Source organism: Chelon labrosus (genome assembly GCF_963514085.1).
Source record: "Chelon labrosus genome assembly, chromosome: 7".
Classification (NCBI taxonomy): domain Eukaryota; kingdom Metazoa; phylum Chordata; class Actinopteri; order Mugiliformes; family Mugilidae; genus Chelon; species Chelon labrosus.
The window spans coordinates 931,678-957,319 of record NC_140343.1 but is presented as its reverse complement, the minus strand read 5'-3'; the positions used below and the strand labels follow the sequence as shown (position 1 = coordinate 957,319).

Below are 25,642 nucleotides of genomic sequence, written 5' to 3'. Positions count from 1 at the left end.
CTGTGTTTGTCTGTTCACATCGGTTTCATTTTTCTTCTTTTAAATTTAAACTCAAATAAATATTTTTAAATATTTTGTCTGAAAAGTCAGATGTAGTTCCAGGTCTGGTTCAGTCTGGTTCAGCAGCCTCTGTGGCGCTGTGGGACGTGTCTACTTCCTGCAGCAGACAGATGTTCATGAGGAAACCAGCTGATGAGATGACACAACATTCCTCCTTCCATCCTTCCTTCCATCCTTCCCTCCCCCCCATCTTAACTCTCAACCAGCTCAGGGGACCACATGGAGGATGTTGCCATGGCGATGTCCTCCCTGGCTGCTGTGGTGATGAGTTGTAGGCCGCCCAGGAAACTAGGTGAAGACAGTTCAGGGTCCCCTCTCTCTCTCTCTCTCTCTCTCTCCCTCTCTCCTCTCAGTGGCTGTCTGTCAGAGCCCTGAGGCATGCTGGGAGCTGTAGTTGTGTCTCTGCTGTGGACTCCCCAGGCGTGTAGACTCATTACTTCCTGTTAAACTGCAGCTGTGAGCGAAGCAGTTTATTTAACGAGTCCCGTATCTGACACATAATTACCTGGAAACTTTCCTCCAAACTTCTGGAAACTTTAGGAATCTACAGGACGTGTGTGTGTTCAGAAAAGGATGAGTTGGATGTTAAGTTAAAGTTTTATAGTCGTATAAAGTTTTATCTGAGGAGATGTTGCCTCATCTCTTCTTTGGGCCTTTACGTTTTCCTACATTAAGTTAGCTGCTCGTTAGCATGCTAGCTGTCTGGATGCTAACAGTCGTATCTTCTCTGTTGTTGTTGCTGTTTTTAAGCTGAGGTTTTGTAGATGATGTAAAGCCATGTCTGGTGGTGTCAGCTGTGGTCAGACCAGGACGTCCTGCAGACGTCTGGTTCCTGGTCAGGAACCGTTCTAGTGTCTGACGTCTCTGCTGATGTCGTCGTTGCAGATTCTCTCAGAGACGGAGCAGCGGGTTGAAGCTGCCGCCGTTCAGCCGACACACAGCCGGGCTGAACAGGTCTGATGGTTTTCCATGAATAGGAATGTGTCTCCTGTGATCACATGAATATCAAACAAACACTTTGTGCTCCTCTTCTCCTCCTCCTCTCAGCTGATTACTGCAGCAGGAGGCTGCTCTACCCACGATGCACCTGCAGAGCGTTTACTGTCACAGTGGTCGTCGTGGTGGACGGTTCAGACGCTCAGCGCTAAATCTGGTCGTCTGATTTCAGCTGGAGACGTTTGTTGGGGTTTGACTTAAAGAACGATAGAAGAGATTTAATTTAGAGTTAGTGGAACAAACCAGCTGATCCAGACTGGACCGGTCGTAGCATTAGTTTAATGAAACATTATTCTTATTGTCTTTATTTTCTAAACCCTGTGACTGTCTTATATCCGTTCACTGGTCGTTCATGTTTCAGCTAAAACAGCGTCTGACATAAACTCAGATTTCCGACGCAGCCTGAACGCATCGCGTCCCACCATCACGCCTCGCCTCAGGGCGGCGTGGGCGGAGTCAAGCTGTCAGGTCACAGAAAATCACTTCTGTCTTCAATGAATACATAAACAGGCCCCCCGCCACGCCGTCCTCCCATGATGCCTTGCAGCGCTCCGCTCGCCACGTTTAAAAGGAAGTGGCGCCCGCCGAGCCCATTTTACGACCCCAAACCACGCCCCCACCCCCGCTGCATGCTGGGAGCACACCTTCACCTCGTCAGCCATCAGCTCGGCCTCGGCCTCGGCCTCCTCTTCCTCGGGTCAGAGAGGCTCAGAGGGAATCAAACCGTCGACCCGGAGCTCGTATTCAGATTCTAGTGGCGTTGAAGGAGGAAGAAGAAACATTTAGATTCTTTATTCGCTGAAACTCACCTGAGACGGAGGACGACTGCTTCTGATCTTTTTATTTGTAGTGATGCAGCCTGTTCATCTTCACTTTGACTGCGTCTACAGATTTATCTTCAGTCAGTCACACCTTCAGGGCTTTTTAACGGATCCAGTCTCGTTTCGTTTTTAAATTTAAAAATAAACGTGACTCTGGTTTGTTCTTTGACACGAGAGGAAGATGTTACTGGGTCTGAGTGGGTTGGTTCCAGTCTGGTTGATTGATACCAGGTGTGAACATGATGATGCAAATTAGCTAGTATAGACCACGCCCCTTTTTAAGAAGAGGCTGGATTCAAAGGTAAAGAAATGAGTCTCTGGTGTTTCTGCTTTGACGCTGAGTTTGTTCAGAACCAAAGTAAATGTGTATTTTTTGTCAGCGTGTCCTTTAACACTTTGACCTCCATCGGACGGTGAATCTTTCAGTCTGTGCTATTAGCGTAAAAAAGAAAAAGAAAAAGCATCTGAATGTGAAAGCGTCTCTCAGCAGAGGGAGGTTCAGCGCTGCGGGTCAGCTGTGACTGTGTGTGGTAAAGAAAGCAGTTTAGCAGAGCTGGAAAAATCAGCCAGAGGTTAAAGACGTCCATTTGTCTTCAGACGATTTACAAGACAAACGAACCGAGAACGAACGGAGAGCAGGAAGCTCTGAGAAACCAGACACAACCCTGCAGGCTTTTACAGTTTAGTCTCTAAAATAAAGAATAAATAAGAGTTTATTTGATATTTAATTTACAGGGAGCAGTCTCCATGGCGACCACTGGTCCTGGTGAAGGTACTGGTTTAGTTGATCCAGTTCAGTGTGAACGTTTGTAAATCTTGCTCATTTTTTTGTTGCGTGATGAATCTTCATCCATAAAGAGAACACGGTCTGAAGCCCAGCTGCATTGTGGGTAATGTTACTTGGAGCTCTCTAATCTCTGGGTTCATCAGGGAACCCGCTGAGGCCTGTTTGTCAGGAAGCGTCCCGGTATAAATGCGACGTCTTACCGCAGCGGGCCCACCCAGCAGCCAATCAGGGAGCAGGGAGGGGGGAGGCGTGGGAGCGAATTAATGAAGAGGACACGAGAGGACAAGGACGGACAGAGGACGGGTCCAGACCCAACAGAACCACGTTCATGTTATTTATTGTGAACCAGACCTTGACAGACCTGGAACCATCTGGTCTGCGTCAGGTTAAAGCAGCAGAATGATCCGTCGTCTGCTCACGTTTAAAACCAAGAGGAAACTGATCCGTCATCAACACGACGCCCACGGACACTTTAAAACGTTCAGATTCTCAGGCAGCTTCTGCACAGCTCCTTGTTTTTATTGTTGTAGCGTCATCTGTGTCCTAATGAGGGGGTGTAATGTCGGGGGCACGGGTAATTAATTAACTCTGTGTGTGTTTCTTGTCCAAACACTAATAGAAACGCTAATTGTTCAGCCCCGCTGGTCATCAGCACCGACCCTGCTGTGATTACACAGTGGAACGGGGGAGGGAGGGGGAGGGGGAGGAGAGGGGGAGGATGATTAATATGGGACTAATTAAGATGACCTAACGAGGGGGAGGGAGGGGGAGAAGGAGTCCCTGAGGAAAGAGGACAGATAATTACAGCCGGGATGTTTGAGGCTTCACCTGTGGACACTGATGATGATGATGATGATGATGATGATGATGATGTTTGTCTGGAACAAACCAACTGAACCTGTGTCTCCACCTGGTCTTAATCTAAATGTGTCTCCATGTGCGTCCCCAGCCAGCACTTGAGATCTGATCTCAGTGTGTGTGTCTGTAAATCAGCAGCGCCATCATGTGGTCAGTAGAATATTGTAGCAGCTGCTGTCTCTAATGGATCTCTACCTACCGCTGGATCAGAACCATCAACAGCTGCTGGTTGACTTGGAGACATGATCCAGATGTTGGAACCAGATGGAAAGACTCTCACATGTTAAGATCTGATTTATTTTAGACTCATCAGCTGAGAACTGTTTGGTTCGGTCCATGTGAGACCATTGATCTGTTGTGTTGACACCATGAACAACGAGCCTGAAACAGCTGATTAGGAACCAGAACCAGAACCAGAACCAGTCCTGGCAGAATGAATCGTTTATAAATTTGATGTTACGTTACAGAACGACTGAAAGTCTGTGGAGGTTGATCCTGGACTAGAAGACGTCTCGGCTCTAAATGATGGTGGAGGGTTCAGGTTTTTATCAGGAACATCTGTGAAGGTCACATGACTGGCGTCTGTTTATCCCGTATGAAATGATAGAACCTTAAACAGAATCCAAATAAAAGAAAAGAAGATTACTGAAAACCATTCCCACATGATTTAGTTTCTGTCATTATTTTTTAATTTTGATCTGAGAGACTCTGAGCTGAGACGTTCAGACTGATGTCCTGGTTAAAGGACTAGCGCTGTTAATAGGTTAAAATATTTAATCACAGTTAATATGTGATTAAAACTATTTAAGTCTGTGAAGGTTGGTCCTGCTTCATGATTTATCTTTGCTCTGTTTCCCGCCTCCATACCTCAGATAAACGTGTGCGTGGTGGTTGAGGCGCCTCAGGCCGACACCAGACCAGATCTCTATCAGGTTTCTGGAGCTGCAGGTGAAGTGATCAGACGTGACCTCAGAGCGAGGCGTTATTTATCAGGGAGCTTTTCAAACAGATGGAAATTCTCCTGATTGGTGTTTTGGTTGTGAAGTTTCTCTGACTGAGAGATGGACGTCAGGACGGTTTACATTGGTGTGATTAATCTCAGGTATAAATATCTGCTCCGCTGGACTCGTCCTAACGAGTCTCGACTGCTAACAGATGTCTCTGAGCCGTCCTGAGTCCCTCTGTGGGACAATCAATCAGCTTCAGTCGGTGGTGTTTCTGGAGACGGTCAATCCTGAGGAGGTTTAAAGAAACAAGTCACTCCTTCTTCTTCTTCTTCTTCTTCTTTCACTTAATTCAAACACAAACTCGTGTTCCTGTCTCCGTGAGGACCTTCCATCGACATCATTCACTCCCTAAAACCAGGTTTTAACCCTCAGAACGCCGTGGGGCCCCACGCTGTTAGTATTCCACCAGAGTCATCTGTGTATTGTTACCCCGCTCTGACAGTTTTCTTCTTCTTTGGTTTCTGAACGGGCTTTGTGTTCCTGTCAGAGTCTGAGCTCTGAGGTCAAAGGTCGTCTCTGCTTTGTATCTCGGTCTGATGGCAGACGTCATGAAGGAGGAACCAGAGGAACCAAAGGAACCAGAGGAACCAGAGGAACCAGAGGGATCAGTAAAGACCTGGACCAAAGATCAGAGCTTCTAGGAAAAGACACCAACACCAACCAAGAACAAAACCCAGAACAGTAAAACAGCTCCACCAACAACAATCCAACACCACCAGCTCCACGGAGGCTTTCCTGAGTTTCTCTCCTTGGCTTTGACCTGTCAACATGAAGCAGTGCATTATGGGTTAAACAGGCCATAGATTTATGGTTGAAGGATGAGTTTTTATCTCAGGATAAGACATTTTAACCCCCCGACAGGAAATGTCTCGTCCCAGCTGACTTCCTGTGATGAGTTATAGTCAGACTGAGAGGGTGGACGCCTGGAGAACGATGAAGATAAACGAGGAAGACGATGAATCAAGACAAAACCTCCAGGTCTGAAAACTGAAGCTGGGTGGAGTCAGACCAAGATGGAGGCGGCCGGAGACGCCACGCTGAGGCTTCAGACCTCCAGGAGACACAGGAGACACAGGAGACAAGTTCATCACTGAGACTGAGTCCCAGATTGTTCCAGTGTAAAGTTTGTGTCCCATTAGTTTGTTAAATAAGTCTCTTTGATTTCATCCAGTCGTCGTCTTTGATTCTTCTCGAGTACGATTAGTGTTTCTCTGCAGCTGTTTGTTAGAGCTCCTCCTCCTGCAGGAAGAAATCAGACCTTGACTTTATGAGTAAAACCTGCAGGAGCTTTGAAGGAGCAGATAAACACGCTGGCTTTAAAACTGAACAACATTTATATCTTTGGAAAATCAGAGAGGGTCACAGCGTCCAATCAGAGGGCAGGGGGAGAGCAGGAGCGTCCAATCAGAGGGCAGGGGGAGAGCAGGAGCGTCCAATCAGAGGGCAGGGGGATGAAGCTGTCTACATCTGGGTCTGATCATTGTCTTCATGTCTGTGGTTTCTGGGAGCTTTACTGTCATTACGTCTCTGATTGTCTCTGGTTGACGTCCAGAGGGACGTCCGGCCACAGCGCCCCCCACAGGCTGCACAGCTCATTACAGCTGCCTCTAATTATCACCACATGACTTTAGACTAAAGAGACGTGAACTGACAAAACTGTTTAAATCCATGTGTACTAATTCTTCTTCTTCTTCTCTGCTTGTTTTTCCGGTCTGCTGCTTCCTGTCGCCTCCTCTAAAGGTACGTCATCTGTTTTTTTACCTGTTCTCTGACATGAATGTGGACTGAAACGTTCCAGCAGAGTTTTATCTCTGCTGGAACGTTTCAGCTGCGTCGTCGTCGTCGGCCTCTGGTTTCACGTCGTCTGAATTTACGAGTCCAGAACAGAAAAAGGAGCTGAAAGTGTTGGTGCCGTGATATCGGGTTTAAAGTCGCTGCTGGAAAGACCTGAAACCTGAGAGTGTTTTTATTCCACGGACGCAGAGCCACTGAAACTGAAGCACGTCAGCAGCTTTACTTTTGTTTTCTAAAGATTATCAGAAAGAATTTGAGGAATTCTTTTGACTTTAAAGATTTTTTTTTCCCAGCAGCAGATTTATTTAATAAAAGCAGCAGAAAAAATAATCACAGAGTAAATACACACATGATTAATACAGCACAGCTCCACTAGTGTTTTAGGTTCATACTAAAGTAAGACTGACAAAACTAATTAATATAAAAGAAGATTGTTATGAAACAGTTTGAAGGAAATATATGTAGACTGATCGCCACAACATTATGACCACTGATAACCTGGTTCTCCTGTCAGCGTGTTTATATCAGACAGGAAGTCGTTCATCTCATCCTCTGAGTCGATGATAGAAAAACTGTGTGACTGGGTCAGAACCTGCTCCTGGTCTGCAGTGGATCACTACTGATCAACAGTGGTCCAAGGAAGGGGGGGAACCAGACTCAGGGTCCTGGACCAAGGATCAGTGAGTGTGACCCGTGTGGTTCTGGTCTGGTCTTATGTTCTACTTCGTAGATTAATACTGTTAAACTATGAAGGAACACGTGGAATTAGGTCGTAAACAAGAGAAACTGATTCTGTTTACTGGTTTAGATTGGATGACAGCTACGCTGAGCTTGATGAGGTCGTCAACTGGAACGGTTTAAGTTAACAGATGAGCTTTGACCAGAGTGAATTAGTGGAGCGTCTTGTCAGTTGTGTTGTTACAGAGGTGGATTTTATCCTCAGTTCTTTATTCCACTGCTGTTTTAATCCATAACACGTCAAGAACCACTCGACAGAGCGAAGAGAAGTGACAGTCCATCATTACTTCCTGGTAAGACAGTGAGACACGCTCTCTGGCGTCTGGACAGACACTAAATATCTCCATCCTCCACTCTCGACGGGTTTGTCGTTGCTGCTGCAGCACACGTTGTCATTTATGTCCAGTTTGTGCAGAAGCTGCAGCCTCAGCGCTGCCTTCACTGGCGCTGCCTTCACTGGTGCTGCCTTCACTGACGCTGCCTTCACTGGCGCTGCCTTCACTGACGCTGCCTTCACTGGCTCCAGAAACACAGAAACACAAGGACTGACATGTTTTCAGGAGCTTGTAACCAGATCAGAATCTGTTCTCCTCACCTGTCAGGAGTCGACTCTATGAGCGACAGAGGAATGACAGGAAGCAGCTTCACCTCTTGTTGTTGTTCTTATTTCAGCCTCCTCTTCGTCACTTTGCTTCTTTTCCTGATATTTAATTAACCCCAGGATGACGTAAAAATATTCTTTCCACTGAATAACAAAGGTTTGAGATGCATTCTGGGAAATGTGTTCAGTGGACGGAATATTTCTTCATCCAGATGTTTAGACGAGTCCAGCGTGTTCATTCAGGAGTTTTAGTTGTTTTATAAATAAACTGATCAGATCAGGAGGTGTTTCCTCACCCAGACCACCACCTCCTCCTCCTCCTCCTCCTCCTCCTCCTCCTCCTCCTCCTCCTCCTCCTCCTCCTCCTCTTCCTCCTCCTCTTCCTCTTTGGCAGACAGTCACGCCCCGACTCCTCCGCCCCTATCAGGATGGAAATCCACTTCCTGTTGGATTAAGGAGGCGGCGGAGCGCAGGACGTATCTGAGCGTTAAATCCCGCGGAGGCCGCCGGTCGAGTGTGAGTCAGTTTATGACACGGGGTCTAGTCCATGTGACCCGATCAAATCCAACCAATCAGAGCTGCTTTTATCAGCGAATCAGACAAACAGACTCTGAGCTCTGACAGGAAGAGATGATATGAAAATATAAAGTATAAATCTTCAGACTGAAGAAGGAGGATTAAAGCTAAATGAGCTTTTAAACATGTTGACGTGATGTTTGTGTCTGATTTAATTGTTGATGTGTTGCTTACAGCCACGTAGAGCAGAACGTTGATGGACATCTACCTGGTTCAGTTGTACAGGTTTATATGAGCAGAAACACCAACATTGCTATTGGTGTCCCATTAGCATCGTCTTTAGCATCGCCATTATCTTCGCCATTAGCATCTGCTCTGGAGTCTCTGCTTTCTCAGATAAAACTGATGATGAGTTGTTGCGGGCAACTTCTTCTTCTTCTTCTTCTTCTTCTTCTTCTTTTGGGGTTTTGTCAGTTTTGATCTACTGGTCGTATCACTACCTCCATGTTGACGTATTCCAGGTAAATCAGCAGATATACTGATGACAGACATACTTTACCTGGATGTTCAGACAAGAAGAAGGTGTTCCCACTTCATTCAGTCTTTCCTGTCTACGCTGGAAGTAGAGTTGTGTTTCACTGTGAGGTTCAACATCATCGGTTCATGCAGTTGTAGAGGCACAGGCTGGTTTCTAATGTGGATAAAGTTTCTGTTAAATGTGGAGTTTGGAGCATGGACTCTGGTCCTGATTACAGCTAGCTCTGTGCTGCTGCTGCTTGTTGAAGGCGTTGAACTTGAGTACAGTCAGGTCAGCTGTGGGTCCGTTAACCCGGTCAGCTGTGGGTCAGTCAACCCGGTCAGCTGTGGGTCCGTTAACCCGGTCAGCTGTGGGTCCGTTAACCCGGTCAGTGGGTCAGCTCTGTCCCTGTGCGCTGACTGACAGGATCTGCAGCTCAATTGGTGCCGTGGGGGAGGAAACACTGGAGCTGATTGGTCGGTCAGAGGCCAAACAACAACAACAGCGGTGGCTCTCAGCCAACCAGGACGCGGCGCTGAGAGGGAGAGAAGCGTCTCCTGGCAGGATTTGTGTGAAATATTAATAAGCAGCGCGATTAGCAGAACTCCCAGCAGCCACTGGGGTCGTGTAATCCAGGCCGTGTCGGGGTGCTGATAAGGCATGGGTGGGGGGTTGGGGGGGTCAGTGGGCCCCCTCCTTCATGGACGGGTTGAACACTGTAAAACACCAGAGGACAGGAAGAGCTCTTATTTTTAAAGGACACGTGTAAATAACTGAGCTGGACGTTAAATCTACTGTTGTTTTGTTTTTAAAATTTAAATTTAAACTTGAACTCCTCACAGCTATAACCTTTATTTACATCCGAATGGACTCAGGTCTCCATCATGGATTTAATGCTCTAGACTGTTGCAGACAGACTGCTCTGTTCACCCTCCATCCACCCCAACCTCCTCCTGAACAGTTTCTAGCTGTCGGCCTCGTTGTTCATAGTTTTCTGTCGCTTTCTGAGCGACTCAAAGACGTGAACACTCAACACGTTGTTTAGATTTTAGCCCGATCCTCTGAGCCTTTAGCCGCCATTAGCCGTTAGCCATTAGCCATTAGCCATTAGCCGTTAGCCGTTAGCCGCTAGCCTCTCAGTGAAGGTCTGATGAAGAGGATGGTGTGTAACGGGTCTGATTTCCTCCAGGGACGTGAGGATGAAGAGGATCAGAGCAGTTTTCATGGCGGCAGCTGTGTTCAGCGAGAGCAGCTTCAGGTTTCATCGGGAGGCGCAGCGTGGTGGCGGGAGGTCAGGGGTCGCGGGTAGGGAGGAGGGGGAGGACGGGGGCTTCTGGGTAAATTAAAGGAAATTACACACTCGTCCATTTTGGGAAGATTCAGTGTCGGGCTGATTGCTGTTCTGTTGGATTCTCACCCATCTGCCCCTGTAGGAGGGACGTCTGGGGGGGGGGGCAGCATGTCTGTGACCAATCAATGGGCTGTGGGGGGGGGGGGGGGGGGGGGGCTTTTCTGCCCCGCCCCCCACAGACGGAGGAGGGTTAGTGAGAGGACACACTGTTCTCACTGAAACAGGAATCTTAAACTGTTCAAGTTCCACTGATGAACAAAGTCCCAGCTAATGTTGAAATAGCCTCCCTGGCCACTTCATTAGGTACACTGGCCACTTCATTAGGTACACTGGCCACTTCATTAGGTACACTGGCCACTTCATTAGGTACACCAGTTGATGTAGAAGCAGCGTCAGAAAGGTGGTGGTTGACCTGATGATGATTGTGGAGGATGGAGTTAAACTGGATTGATTTGAGGAGATGATCCATGTTTTAGAACCAGCTACAGTTCAATAGATCTACACAATGAAAACACAGTAGAATCAACATCTCTCTGTTAGTAGAAACTAAAGCTGAACACCAGAACCTTCATGGAGACTAGAGTTCAAGTCGTTTCCAGACTAAAAGCCTCCAGTGAGCTGGTTGTGTTTATCTGTCAGACTGAACCAGTCATTTATCTCCAGTGATAATAATATTAATGATAATGAACCTGAGGTGGTGCAGCAGCTGGAGGGAGGAGCTCAGGGTCGATGTCTACAACACACTGGACTTTAACAGAGTTGTGTGTCTGGTTCGAGTTGTTCTCATATTTTATTGCCCAGATGAATTGATGGTGAACATATTCACAGCTGCATGTTATTTTGTTTTCAGGAGAGAAATTTCATTCTTGCAGGAAACTAGAGTCAGACTCTAAACTGTGGTCTGGTGGTTTGAGACGTCCAGGATCCTTCTTCTCTGATTTGAAGAGAGGTTCTAAGTGTTGACGCTACAGGGCCGCGCTGGTTTGTTTCATGGCAGAGCTGAAATAAATAACTACTAATGATCAGTCCGATCGTTTTGCCTGGATCGGGACGTCCCGCCTATAAACGTAACACATGAGCATCAAACTGTGGGAGCATTGGTCTGTGTGTCGCTGCTGATGTTTCAGTCATTTTAGTTCTAAAAGAGATTTGCTCCAAGCTAACGTCCTTCCAGAGGACGGTGTCTCCTCCAGCTTCTCATCTTTCATGTGTCCAGCTCGTCTCCGTCCTCAGACTTTTTAAATCCTGACGCTGCTCTGAGTTTCTGAGCAGAGGAAACGATTTTATGAATCCATATTGAATCTTTACAGATTCAGATTTATTTATTTCTTATTTAACTCAGTCCTACAACGTGGACACATTTTGAGAATAAATCTAATTTACCTGCCGTCCTTAACTTCAAACCAACCTGACAGACGAAGCTGAGGGATCAGTCTGAGTATAACTGTGAACTATTCCTACTCTGCTTTTGATTCATTTCAACTTATATTTTTACTAGTAATAATAATAATAATTAATCAGTTTCTTTTTATTTTTTCCTCTTTATTTTATTTCCAGCCGTATAAACCAGTTGGTTCCCAGCTCTGATCACTGAATCATATTTAACCGTTTCGCTGCTTTCAGGCCTTTTTACTCTGATTATATTTACGTAATTTTACTCAAGGAACTTGTAATGGAGTATTTGTACTGTGTGCTTTTTCTACTTTTCCTGAAGTAAAGGAGTTACCTAGTACTACTGCTGTTTTAAACTCTGAGGACATTTAGTGGAGACGTTTTCCTGAGCAGCTGCTTCCAGAGTGAATGAATGAAAACAGCTGGAAGACTGCGGCGTAGCTTCAAACACGGTTCAGAGTTTAAACTGAACCAGAAGTCTTTAGGAACCAGGAGGACGAAGGGAGAGACGCAGAGACACTTCCTGGTCGTCTGAAGAAAGAAATCAGCTTTAAAACGACTCTAAAGAGCCGACTGTTAAAGGTCAGAGGTCAGCGGCGTTTGATTTGTTGCAGCCTGAAACCTGAAGCTCTGCAGAGCCTCACTGAGCGCGTGCAGAGCGACACCTTATTTTAGGAGAACAGCGTGAATGTGATCGCTCCACGTTTAAACTCCCTCAACCCCGACGGCGACGACCGCCATCGATCGACTCGACCGAATAAAACTTTAGATTTTACCTGAAAACACAGAGACGACAAACGTATGAGAGAATGAACAAAATAATAAATTAAATCTGTCTCCAGGGGATGAAATCTGAAATTATTCATTTTAAACTATTTTTGTATTTCATTTCTTCAAACAGTAAATTTAATATATATTTTTGAAATTTCTCAAATAAATCGTTAACTGAAGATAAAAACACGAGACGATCGATTCGGCTTCTAAAAAACAGACAATTTAAGATTTTAAATTAATGGATGAATTATAAGAAATGTATTTTAAAAATCACAAATAATAAATTAAATAAGTATAAAAGAAATGATAAATGTAATAAATATATAGAACACTTACACATTTATTTATTTATTTATTACAGATATACGATATGACCTTATATTTAGTTTATTTCAATATGTTAAAAATATTTACCTATTATTAATTTAACAGTTAATTATAACTATTCATTTTAAATAATTATATATAACTCATTAGATAATTGTGTGTTAGCAGCAGCGTTGTATTAAAATAATACATATAGTTTTATATACTATAAAATGTAATTTTACTTAAACTTCTCAGAGTTGTCAATATTAAATTATATAATTAATAAATTAATCAAAATAAAATCATACTTCATATTTGTTAAAATATATAGTGATTCTGTTTTATTATTTAAACGATAAAATAATTTTAAAAATCTACATGTTAATAGTATAATTATTATTTTCTATTAATACTTATTGTCATATTACCTTTAACACGAGACATATATTTTTTACATTTAACATTTCTTTATTTTAAGCGACAACATAAATATTTTACAGTCGCTCCAGAGACAAATCACTGGTTTCATTCTAAATTTAATTTTATCTTTTTTTTTAGCAGCTAAATAAACAAACTGTTAAATGAACTAAAATCAGATGAATAAAATATTAAATCCTGAATATAAACTAATAAAAGAGTCCAGGTTCCAGTTTTGGTTGGAAATCTGGATTCTTCTTTGTGACCCGGCTCCAACGCCGAGGGGGTGAGGAGGGGTGAGGAGGGGGGAGTCCAGGGGGTGAGGAAGGGGTGGATTAGTTCTACTTGGTGGACCATGCTCCCCCCGCCCTCACCCCTTTGTCCCGGCTGTCAGTGGAGGACACGCTCCACCAATCACACGCTGGCGTCAACAATAGTCGCCATCATTCCCAGAATTCCCTGAGAGGACGAGACCAACTCCTCCGGTTTTCAGCAGCCGAAGTTCTCACAGTCTGGAAGAATCCTCCATCACAAGGAGACGGGACAAACACGACCAGACTCTAAAACTCAAATGGTTTTAAAGTTTAAATCTGATCCAATCAGCTGTTTAATTCCTCACTCGACCCTCAGAACATTAAAATAATTAAAAATAAATGAAATTATCATAATCATTTAAATCTAAATTAATGCAAATAATTTGAAATAGTTTGAAGGAGTTTGTCCAATTCTGAGCTTCACAATTAATAAATAATATTTTTATAAAATAATTCGATGAGTTAGTTCAACTGAAATTCCAGAGAATGTTTCTGAGCTTCAACTTTAATAATAATAATTAATAATAATAATTTAAAGTATTTACTGGATTAAGGACTAGACTCTCCTTTGCAATAATCTAAAATAAATTAATAAAAAAATGACTTAAAGGAAAACATTCAACCTAAAGTCTATAAAGTAAACTGATCTGATTAAAGTGGAGGCTCCTGCTCAGAGTCATGAGGAGGAGCTCGGGGCTGATGGAGGGCGATGCTCTGAAGCTGAACTTCTTCTTAAAAGGAATAAACTTTAGACGCTGGCGTCCTCAAACCTCTTTAAACTTTCTGGAAGGTTCCATCCTGCGGGAGGATTACTGGAGGGTCCTTTTTAATATTCAGCTTCAGACATTTATCTCCTGGCCATGAAGACTCAGGCTCCGCCCCCTCTCAGCAGGTGAGACCTTTTATTAACAGGAAGATGATTAACGCTCAGACTCAACAAAGAACCCCCCCCCCCCATCCTCCTCCAGCAGCCATTGAACTACAACACCCCCTGACTGCTAAGGTCAGACTGTCTCCACATTTTCCGTCCTGCTGTCTTTGTCCCGACAGAGAGAAACTATTCAGGTTGAACTGATCCGGGATCAGGTCTCATTATCGTCAGTTCTGCTCCGACCGACCTCAGGAGGTCCACTCTGTTTGTTTGTGTCGGGACAGAGAAGGTTTTTAATTTCAGATCAGACGCAGCGTTTTATTAAAACTACAAACAGTGAGAGTTGAGTTAATGTGCAGCTCAGTCAGACTCTGGATTTAAACTGTGACTGAAACACAAACACCTTCAATGAAGCGTCTTTTAAAGCTGAATTTAATTAATTAACAACAAAGATGTCTATGAAGCTCTACCTCAAATCAAACCTTAGAACAGACTAAATATAAAACGCATCAGTTATAATTGATGTGGTTCTGTTGTGAGGAACGAGACTCAGACTGATCAGTTGATGTTTAGGACTAGCTGAAGCATGTAGCATGAAGCTAACTGGTAGCTGATACCAAACACTTTATTGTGTTTGGTATCAGTGGAGTTACTCCTCACACAACACACAACTCTTACACACTCCCATCTGCCTCCTACATGTGTTTTTAGCTCAACACTTGTCGACCACATGATCAGGAGCTCAGGTTACAAACAGCAGCAGCTCTGACAGATGTTTCCTCCTCCAGCTACACGCTACATGCTACATAGTTTATACACTACATACTATCTACATGCTCTATAATCTTAGACTTAGATAAACTTCATTGATCCACAAGGCAAATTGCTTGGTCACAGCAACTTAGTTGCACATAAAAACAAGAATCACAAGTAAAAAGAAAGATATGTGATGATATTTAAAATAATAATAATAATAATAATAATAATAATACATCTGAATAAATAAAATGGTTCAAAAAATAAAATAAATAATAAAAAAATAAAAAATAAAATCTAATAAAATAGTATAAGCAAAATTACAAAATTTCCAAAATTAGCATATGAACAAATGTACAAAACATTGGAGCCAGAAGTAAATCTGTATTCTCTCCACATTAATGATAATAGTGTCATTAACAGTAATAACATGGAGTCATGTTGTTGTAGAGGAGGATGAATGACGTCCTGTTCACTGTGGATCTGGGTCAGTCTGATGGAGTCTATACGTCTACGTCTCATCTGGTTTCTTGTCTTTAACTCAAAGCTGCTGATGATTTAAAATCTAAAACCAAAATAAATGTTCTGATACTTTATAAATATAAAACATGGTGCTTTTTATTTTTTTTATTTTTTTCCAAAGTGTTATGTTTTATCTGAATCAATTCATCCAGGAAATCTGTGTGTGTGTGTGTGTGTGTGTGTGTGTGTGTGTGTGTGTGTGTGTGTGTGTGCGTGTGTGTGTGTGTGTGTGTGCGTCTCTGCTGATTTAAACTGTTGCTTCCTAACGAGGTCGTGAGCAGATTGATTTGATTGGTTGATTTCTTTAACGAGGTGGAAACGAGACACTAATTATCCTGATGAGTGTGTTTCTGTGTCATGGGATCACGTTTGTCCTGGTTGTTGTGTCTCGTTGATTGGTCTCAGAGCAGCTGTTCAGGTGTGTGATGGACTGGTGGATGAGGAGGAGAGGATCTGGTGGTAACCATGGTAACCTTCACTCATCATCATCATCAGGTGAGGGACAGAAACATGGAGGTAGAAAAACAAGATGAACCAAGATGGAATCAATGTGGACAGAGACGATGGAGACGTGGAGACATCTTGGTCGTCTTCTAAGACTCTACACATTCAGGACTGGAGGAGGACATGGAGGAGGAGGACATGGAGGAGGACATGGAGGAGGAGGAGGACATGGAGGAGGAGGACATGGAGGAGGACATGGAGGAGGAGGAGATGGAGGAGGACATGGAGGAGGAGGAGATGGAGGAGGACATGGAGGAGGACATGGAGGAGGAGGACATGGAGGAGGACAAGGAGGAGGACATGGAGGAGGAGGACATGGAGGAGGAGGACATGGAGGAGGACAAGGAGGAGGAGGAGATGGAGGAGGACATGGAGGAGGAGGAGATGGAGGAGGACATGGAGGAGGACATGGAGGAGGAGGACATGGAGGAGGAGGACATGGAGGAGGACAAGGAGGAGGAGGAGATGGAGGAGGACATGGAGGAGGACATGGAGGAGGAGGACAAGGAGGAGGAGGAGATGGAGGAGGACATGGAGGAGGAGGACATGGAGGAGGACAAGGAGGAGGAGGACATGGAGGAGGACATGGAGGAGGAACTACTTCTCCTTTACTTTCTGTATTTCTCTTTTTCCTCCTCTTTCTTCTTCTCTCTTTTCTCCAAATCCAGTTTCCTCTCCTCCTCAGGTTTCCTCTCCTCTATCAGAGGACATTCCTCCTCCTCCTTATTCTTCTCCACTTTACTCATCTCCTACTTTTCCTTCTTTCTCCTCCTTTGTCTCCTCTTTCGTCTTCTTGTTCTTCTACCTCTTCCTCCTTCCCTTCTTCTTCCTCTTTCTGTCTCCTCCTCCTCCTCCTCATTATCTAATGACATTAATTAAGCATCGTTTACTTCCTGGTCTCCTCCATGGAGCTGAAGCCTCATTGGCTGTTGTCACGTGACCCGTGGGGACGTTTTGGTCTCAGGGTTCAGTTCAGGACTTCAGGCGAGGGTCCTCACAGAGAAACCTCGGCCGCCGTGTGCATCAGCTGTGACTGACAGCGCAGCGTTGCATCATGGGAGAGGAGGCTGACTGTGACCCGGTGGAGTCTTTGTCCCATAGTGAGGACCGGTCCTCTCAAACATAGAAAGACACAAGCTCCAACACACTCTGTCCTGTTGATTGACAGCTCTGATGGTTCCGCTACTGGTTGCCTCGGTGACCGCGTCCCGCTCCGTTAGTCCGTCTCGATTGGCCGGAGCTGCCTGCCAATCAAACAAACCTCCTCCTCCTCCTCCTCCTCTTCTCTCCTTCCTTCCTCCGCTGGACTTCCTCCTGTCCTCTTCCTCCTGTCCTCTTCCTCCTCTTCCTCCTCTCCTCCTCTTCATCAGCTCAATGCACATCACTGTTCACGGTTCCCACGGCGACGACGTCCGGGAGTCGAGTGAAGATGAACAAACAGACTGAGAGGGAGGGAGGGAAAGAAAGAAAGGAGGATGGAGGGAAAGAGAACGACGTAGGACAAGAAATGAGTGGAAGAAAGAAAGTGAGAAAAATGTTAAAGGATGGAGAAAAGAAGGAGTGATATAGGAAAAGGAGACAAGTAAGAAAGATGAAACTGAGGAAAGAAAGAGCGATAGAAGGAGAGAAGGAAGTAGAAGATAGAAAAGTGATAGAAAGGAGGAGTAGAGGAGTCACCAGTGAAAAGAGAGAGGGATGATTAAAGAGCTCCAGGTTTCTCTCTGATGAGTCGGCGACAAACACATCTGCTGAAGGTCACCGACACCCCTGTTTGTTTTAACCCCTCCCCCCCCCCCGACTCCCCCTTCATACATCAGTTTAACCCCCACCCTCACCCCCACCCTCACCCCCACCTGACGAGCTTTGAAGTGCTAACGAGCTAACGAGAGAGAGGGGGAGACTCCACCGTTCATTGAGGCCGCCGCAGGGCTGCGTTCAAAGCTGCACTGGAGGCGGGGGGGCGGGGGGGCGGGGGGGTGACATACCTCCACTCTCTTGTTTATATTTCAGGTTAAAACTCGCTGATGTCAGCCACAGTCCCTCGTTAAGGCTCGTTAGGCCTCACAGGTTGCCACGGCGATTCAGGCATCACAAGGTCACGGTGTGTTCTCACCTGCAGCTTCACGCTTTACTACAACACCCATGAGCCTCGGCTGCCGTCGCTACGGAGACGAAGCCGGGACATGGAAGTCCGTCGCTTTAAACTACTGAAGGTTCTGTAAACCTCTGATTGGATGTTCAGTGTCGGTGAAATGCACCCTGGGAGTTTGACCCATAATGCAACACGGTCTGTAGAAGACTGTCCTGCACCAGCTGCTGGATCAGAACCATCAACAGCTGCTTGTTGACTTGGAGACATGATCCAGATGTTGGAACAAGATGGAAAGACTCACATGATAAGATCTGATTTATTTTAGAGAAGGAAGGAAGGAAGGAATGAAGGAAGGAAGGAAGGAAGCGTCCGTACTCTGAGTAATGTCTCAGCAGAGAAGGACCAACAACGTGAGCGTAGGCCGTTGAAGTGAGGACATCAGTGAAATATGAGGACGCTCTGGTTTCAGGTCAGAATCAGAGGATTGGTTCTGTCAGTGACGGTTCATCCTCGATGCTCCTCATCATCACTCTCATTGCTGTCGCCTGTAAATCCCTCGTTCACATCGTGTTACTGAGATTACAGCAGCCAATCAGCTTTAACCGTGATGAGCAGCAGGAGGCAGAGAAGAAGAAGAAGAAATAGAGCAAAGGTCAGAGAGACTTTAATTTAGGATTGGAGAGAAATGTAGGGAAAGGAAATTCTTCTTCTTTTCTATTTAAAGGAGATTTGATGCAGCAGCAGCAGAACTTCTTTCTCACTAAGGTTCCTGTGTTTAATTAATTAGTCTTCCTCAGTTCTGTGGTCTATATTTTCTTTCTGGGTTTATTCTCTCCTCTGTGCTGATGAATCAGGAGGTTCCTATTTGTTTCTCTTCAGCGAGGACAGAAGTCAGTCCATGTTTTCAGTCGTCAAAGGAAACTGTTTCCTTCATGAATGTCTGCAGATAACTGGTGTGAACGTTAGAGTGTCTGAGACGTGACGTGAGGCTCATGTATCTGAGTATAAACTCTGTGGAGTGACTCTAAACTGTCGGCGTCTCTAAGCTGATTTAGGACGAGGAGCTTTGTAATTCCTGAGGTTTTTCCACGGCAGCATTGTGAAGTGTGAAGTGTGAAGCGTGGTTGGCAGCCGGCCGGCCCGGCACCGAGCCAGCGCCGGGCCGGACTCAGAGTTAATAGACGTGATAAAGAGGCTGCCAGCTGGAAGCAGAAACCTCCAGATCCTCTGGAGACCAGCAGAGAGGAGGAGCCCCGGTCCAGACCTGCTCCTCCAGAGATCAGACTGAGACAGTGTTCAACATCTTCAAGCTTCATCCTGACTCTGGTATCAGGACCGATCCAGGCGGCCGGTATCAGCCCTCAGTGATCTTTAGCTCTGAAGAGGACACAGGTTTCCTGGAGACGGCGTCAAGGAGAAAAATATTCAGGACGGGGGGAGGAGCTTTAGGACGTTTAACATCAGATCAGGGTCAAAAAAACTTGATCGGGACGTCCCTGCTCTCCACCCTCCTCTTCCTCCTCCTCCTCCTCCTCCTCCTCCTCACTCTCAACTCTTCAACTTTAACAGCATGATTGACAGGACTGAGAATAATGGAGGGCCAGGCGGGGCCCTGGGGCCGACAGGGGCCACCTGACCCTCACCATGGAGGAGACATGACAGGCTTCACCTCTCAGATCAGAAGACACAAAGCAGCAGCAGCCTCGTATTGTTCATATTGTTCCTAACCAGTGGAGGGGGGCACATGGGGAAGGGGAGGGGTCAACGATATGGGTGGGGTAAAGGAGGAGGGAAATTTGATTGACAGCTGGCAGATTCTTTTTGGGAGAGTGAGTCCTCCCTCGTATTCTGGCTCAGCTCTCTGGAAACTGCTGTCGAACTTTAACCTGACCCCCCCCCACCTACCCCCCAACCCACCCCTCGATCACTGAAGCATTCTGGGTAATCCTGCAGACCTGCAGTGTTCCTTGGTATCAGTTTCATGTCTGTAACTCAGACAGTTTGAAGTCAGGTTTGATTTCACAAAGTGCAGCTAAGCTAACAGGCTAACGAGCGCCGTGCTAAGCTAAACTAGCTAGAGCTCACAGGGTTCCACACACACACACACACACACGCCTGCTGTGGAGTTCATCATGAGTCGCCGTGGTAACTGGAGTCATGTTACAGTGAACATGTGTTTGCTGCTGCGTGTTTGTAGCGTGTTCAGTTAACATGAGCTGACGTTTTCTGGATTTACAGCCGCCAGGAATCTAACAGCAGTACTACTACAACATTAGCACCTGTCAGTACTACAACATTACTACAAACAGCTCCTGTCAGTACTAGGAAGAGCTACTATTAGCTGGGAGGCTAGGAAGAGCTACTATTAGCTAGGAGGCTAGGAAGAGCTACTATTAGCTAGGAGGCTAGGAGCTACTGTTAGCTGGGAGGCTAGGAAGAGCTACTATTAGCTGGGAGGCTAGGAAGAGCTACTATTAGCTAGGAGGCTAGGAAGAGCTACTATTAGCTAGGAGGCTAGGAAGAGCTACTATTAGCTAGGAGGCTAGGAGCTACTGTTAGCTGGGAGGCTAGGAAGAGCTACTATTAGCTGGGAGGCTAGGAAGCTGTCAGACTAATTAAGCGTCACGGGGGAGCAGGTTAAGGTTTCTCTTTATAAAATCAGAACAGGTGTGTGTGGTCTTGCTTTTATTAAGTTGTGGGGCTGTTGTTTTGTTTTTTTCTTGGTCCTTCAACTTATCGAGGGTTAAACCCTGTTCTGACTCATCATGTCAATGGAAGGCCCTCACAAAGGTAGAAAGTTGAGTTTGTGTGTGTGCATTGAGCAGGTAGGATCAGGTGTTGAGACGACAGATCAGATAGTTTTGTCTCGTAGCTTGTAGCGTCTTGTCTGAACCTGAAGGAAACACTGTGGCCATTGTAGTCGAGCCTGTCAGGACGGACTCAGGTTACATTAACACACTGGAACACAATGGAGACCAGAGGATCTCCAGTGGGCGTCCATCATGTGACTGTGGGAAAATCCTGCTCTGTGATGGACTCCAGATAAACGGGACGCTGCAGTTCCTCTGACGTCCACTAGACACTCCACTTACTGTTAGCTAAGTGGCTACTGTTAGCCAGGAGGCCTTACGTCCTGTATTCTCTGTAGTATAAACTTGATTTATTTCTATGTTCCTTCTCTCCCGGTTGTATTTCGGTTATTTTCATCTCTAAAGAGTGAGTTGAGCTGAAGACTTGGATTTATGTTTTGAGTTTAGAAGATGTCGGTGAACTCTCCTCCTCCGTTCAGACCTCCTGAGCTGCTCCTCCTCCTCCTCCTCCTGTGGTTCAGCGTTGATATGAGCGTTAATCTGTCAGCGGGTCCCTTCTGGTCCGCCCCAAGGATCGTTTGTGTCTCTGACGAACGACCTCGACCCGTCCCGTCCTCAGCAGACCTGGATCTAATCCACCTAACCTTCACGGACCTGCACAGATTAAACAGTAAATCACACCGAGGCATGCTGGGAGCTCTGACAGCGCAGGTGTGCGTGGAAACGAAATAGGTTGGTGGCGCTGAAAAACCAAAAGAAAAAACATGAAGAAAATGGAGGACGTCGAACATCTGGTGTTAAATCTAGAGCAGCTCTGATCAGCATTTAAGAGATTTAAAAAGAATCACTATACGCTGTTTTCTGTCCAGGAAGTAGATCAGCTACACATTTATACCAGAGAAGAAGAAGAACAGATAGAGACCTCCTTTACGAATAAAACACCAAGCGTATATATCAGGTTACTGCTCATCTGGATTTCATTATGTTTGAACTGAAAAGACAAAAAAGTATTTCTGCATCAATGCGTTAGTCACCAGAAAAAGCCCCGCCCAAACGACCTCATTGGGGAACTTAGGAAGAGCTGCTATTAGCTGAGAGGCTAATAATAGCTACTGTTAGCTAGGAAGGCTATGAAGATCTCTGCTGGAATAGAATCAGTTCCCAACGGAGAGACTCCAGATCAACTTGCTGAAGGATTTCCTGGTCTTTTAGTCCTGAGTATTTTAACTGGTTGATTAATTTTGCAATCATCTTAAAAGTTGTTTTGTTGTCGAAGCTCAGAATCAGAGGCTTCCCTTCACTGAACCAGCCGACCGTCGTCTCTAAAGATGCTGACGCTGCCGGTGTTGTCGACCCCGGTGACCCAGCGGAGATGGACAGGGAGCCTCCCTCCATTAGAGTGATGAGTGACAGAGTTCAGTGAACGCACCGCCCGTTAGCGCCACCCGATCCCTCAGCTAACCGAGTTAGCCTGCACTTTGCTAATGGTGTTAGAGAAGACGAAGAGGGCGAGGCGGAGGAGAGTCGCTTCCCTCCGTCCTCTCTGTCCATCAGGATCGCTTTCATCCGACCCAAACTCAATCAGGACCGCGGTGCGTTCAGGTCAGGCGGGAATATTCAGCGCCATGAATCAGCAGCTAAACCAACAACAAACACTGAAGAGAAACTTAAATCATGAAGCTAAAGGAAATTCTTTTCTGCCACGAAACAGAGGCTGTGATTGACAGGATGCTGATGATCAGCCACAACATTATGACCACTGACACTGATCATCTGGTTATCTGGAAATATCAGGCAGCAATTTGAACATTTAGTCTTCAGAGAGATGTTAGAAGAGGAGGAAGAGGAGGATCAAGAAGTGGAGGAAGAAGAAGAAGAAGAGGAGGAGGAAGGGGAAGGGGAAGGGGAAGCGGAGAAGGTCCAAGGAAGGAGGAGAACCAGAGACATGGTCCTGGACCAAGGATCATTGGTTCTGGTCTGAAGGAGTCAGAACACTCAGTAGATCTCAGACCAGTCAGGGGGTCCATGCTGACCTCTGACCTCTGATGGAAGCTCAGAACTGGACCAGATAGACATGGAGGAAGGTGGTTCTGGTCTGGAGTCAGTGTGATGTTTGGTCCATGTTCTGCTGGGAGACCTTGGGTTCTTTCATTCATGTTCCTTTGACTCGTAGCTCCTCCCTCAGCATCACTGCAGACCACCTTCAGAGGTCTAGAGGAGTCAGGAAGGTGGTCATAAAGTTATGGCTGATCATGTAGATTCGAAATGTCTCCAGGCTGCATCTAAACCCATCAGTTTTGATTTTAATGCATCTTTAATTTGAGCAACAACTGAATTTAAAATGAGCCGTGATTAACCGGCCAATCAGGACAGACCCTGACAACCCAAATCAATCCGCTCAAACCTCGTTACCAAAATCCAAATTAGCTCAGTTGATTGGACGGCCCTTTAAACCCCCTTCTCCTCCTCCGTCAGATATCAACTCCTCCGTGTTCTTCGAATGTCATGAATATTCAGAGGAACATGAAGTTTGAGTAGTTTGTTTTGACGAGCCGTGTGTTTGTGCTAAATTAAATCATGTAAATTACAGCGACAGTGTGACGGAGCAGCTGTGGTTCTGGTTTCACCACTGAAACCAAAACTTGTTTGTTTCTGTACGACTTCCCCGACCCTTGAACCAAACTCCATTCAGATATCTGTCAATTTTACACCAAATGTAACACACTGATGGATATGTCTCCAATCAGTGTCCTGAATGTCCTGAAGAGTGTCTCCACGTCTGCAACGTTGCTGTCCAGGAAGGAGAAGAAGAAGACGTAGGAGGAGAAGAAGAAAGAAAGGAAGTTTCTTTGTCTCTAGTCCTGAATGTCTAGAGTCTTAGAAGATGTCCAAGATGTCTCCACGTCTCCAACGTCTCTGTCCACATTGATTCCATCTTGGTTCATCTTGATTTTCTACCTCCATGTTTCTGTCCCTCACCTGATGATGATTAGTAAAGGTTACCATGGTTACCACCACCACCTCGACTCCTCATCCATCTGGTCCTGGTTCTGATTCTGATTATTGGTGGTCTCCATGGAAACACAGATATTCTCATGTTTACACAGGCACATTGTGAGAAAACAAACAAGTCAAGGTTTTGAATGAATTTCCTGAAAATGACAGTAATGTCCTCTGAAGTGAGGAAAACAACAGTGAGTGTGTGTGAACCTGCTCCTGGGGGGGGGGGGGTGTACTCGCTTCCTCTCTCAGCTTGTCCCAGGTGGGTGGGGTGTTGACACCAGCCGTGTGTGTGTGTGTGTGTTTTCTTCCCAGCGTCGTCCTCATTAGTTCGGTCTCTCCAGAGTTCAGCAGCTCGTCCCAGTCGTCACTTGTTGTTGTTACAGTTAAAATGCTGCTGGAGGAGCTGACAGGTTGAAGTGATAGACAGGTCTTCAGGACGTCTTCTGGATGTGGACAAATATTTAATGTGATGTGAAGGTCAGAACTTCATCAGGCCGGCATGTTTCAACTCGTGGCCTTAAATAATGTAGGAAGTTTAAAGAAAATCATGTTTCTTTGTAAAAAAAAAAAAAAAAAGGAAATACAAATCTGTGAATTCCTGAAAGTCCACAAAGAGAACCCAGTCAGACATTCAGTAAAGTGAGCCAATATTACATATCATGTCCTCCTTGTGTCCAGTATCTGCTGTGTCCTCCTTGTGTCCAGTATCTGCTGTGACCTCCTTGTCACTAAATGTTTCTGGTAACTGCTGATCAGTGGTCTACAGCAGCTTGGAGGAATTTTAGCCCATTCCTCAGAACAGAACCACTTCAGTTCTGAGATGTTGGTGGGTTTCCTCACATCAACTGCTTGCTTCAGGTCCTTCCACAACATTTCTATTGGATTAAGGTCAGGACTTTGACTTGGCCGTTCCTAAACATTCATCTTGTTCTTCTTTAACCGTTCTTTTGTAGAACCACTTGTGTTCTTGGTTCTCGTTGTCTTGCTGCATGACCCAGTTTCTCTTCACATTCAGCTCATGGACAGATGTCCTGACATTTTCTTTTAGATTTCACTGGTAGAATTCACAATTCATTGGTCCATCAATGAGGACAAGCCGTGCTGGTCCAGATGCAGCAGAACAGGCCCAAACCAGGACATTAGCACCCCCATGTTTGATGGAGGGATGAGGTTCTGATGCTGGAATGATGCAGTGTTGGTTCATCTCATTTAAACCAAATACTTTGGTCTCATCTGTCCACTAAACATTGTCCCAATAGTCTTCTGTCTTGTCCACATGATGTTTAGAAATGTTCTTCTTGGAGAGCAGTGTCTTTGTCCATCACACCATGGTTGTTCAGCCAACATTAGCCAATGTCAGACTATTATGGAGTGATCTTTTAGAGTAAAAAACAATAAAAACAAGTGTATGAAAATGATTTAAAATCTTGTTTGCAGTGTGTAGCTGGATGATTTTCTTGACTTTCACATATATATATGTGTGTGTGTGTGTGTGTGTGTGTGTGTGTGTGTGTGTGTGTGTGTGTGTGTGTGTGTGTTCCTGTGGTAGTAGATGAAGATGAAGTTTAAGCCAGAAATACTTCTTCTTCTCCAGATGTGAAGCATGTGAGCCTCTCTAGAACAGACGTGTAGTTTACAGGTTACAGACTCAGTTATTTGCAGCTGGAATGAACAAAGCGCTGGTGCTCGGTCAAAAGTTAAAAGGAGAGTATGTTTCTATAGTTCTGGGTTAAATGAACATCCAGATAAAAAAAGAAAGAGAAGTCAGTGAGCCGGCAGCAGCAGACAGGAAGTGGGTCCAGCTGTGAGTCAGATCTCCCCCCTGTAAACAT

General features: G+C 45.3%; 1 protein-coding gene across 1 annotated transcript in view; it reads left to right on the top strand.

The window, feature by feature from the left end:
• Positions 1 to 25,642, top strand: part of efna2b (ephrin-A2b) — a 52,395-nt gene that overhangs the window by 18,559 nt on the left and 8,194 nt on the right. The window lies entirely within an intron of this gene.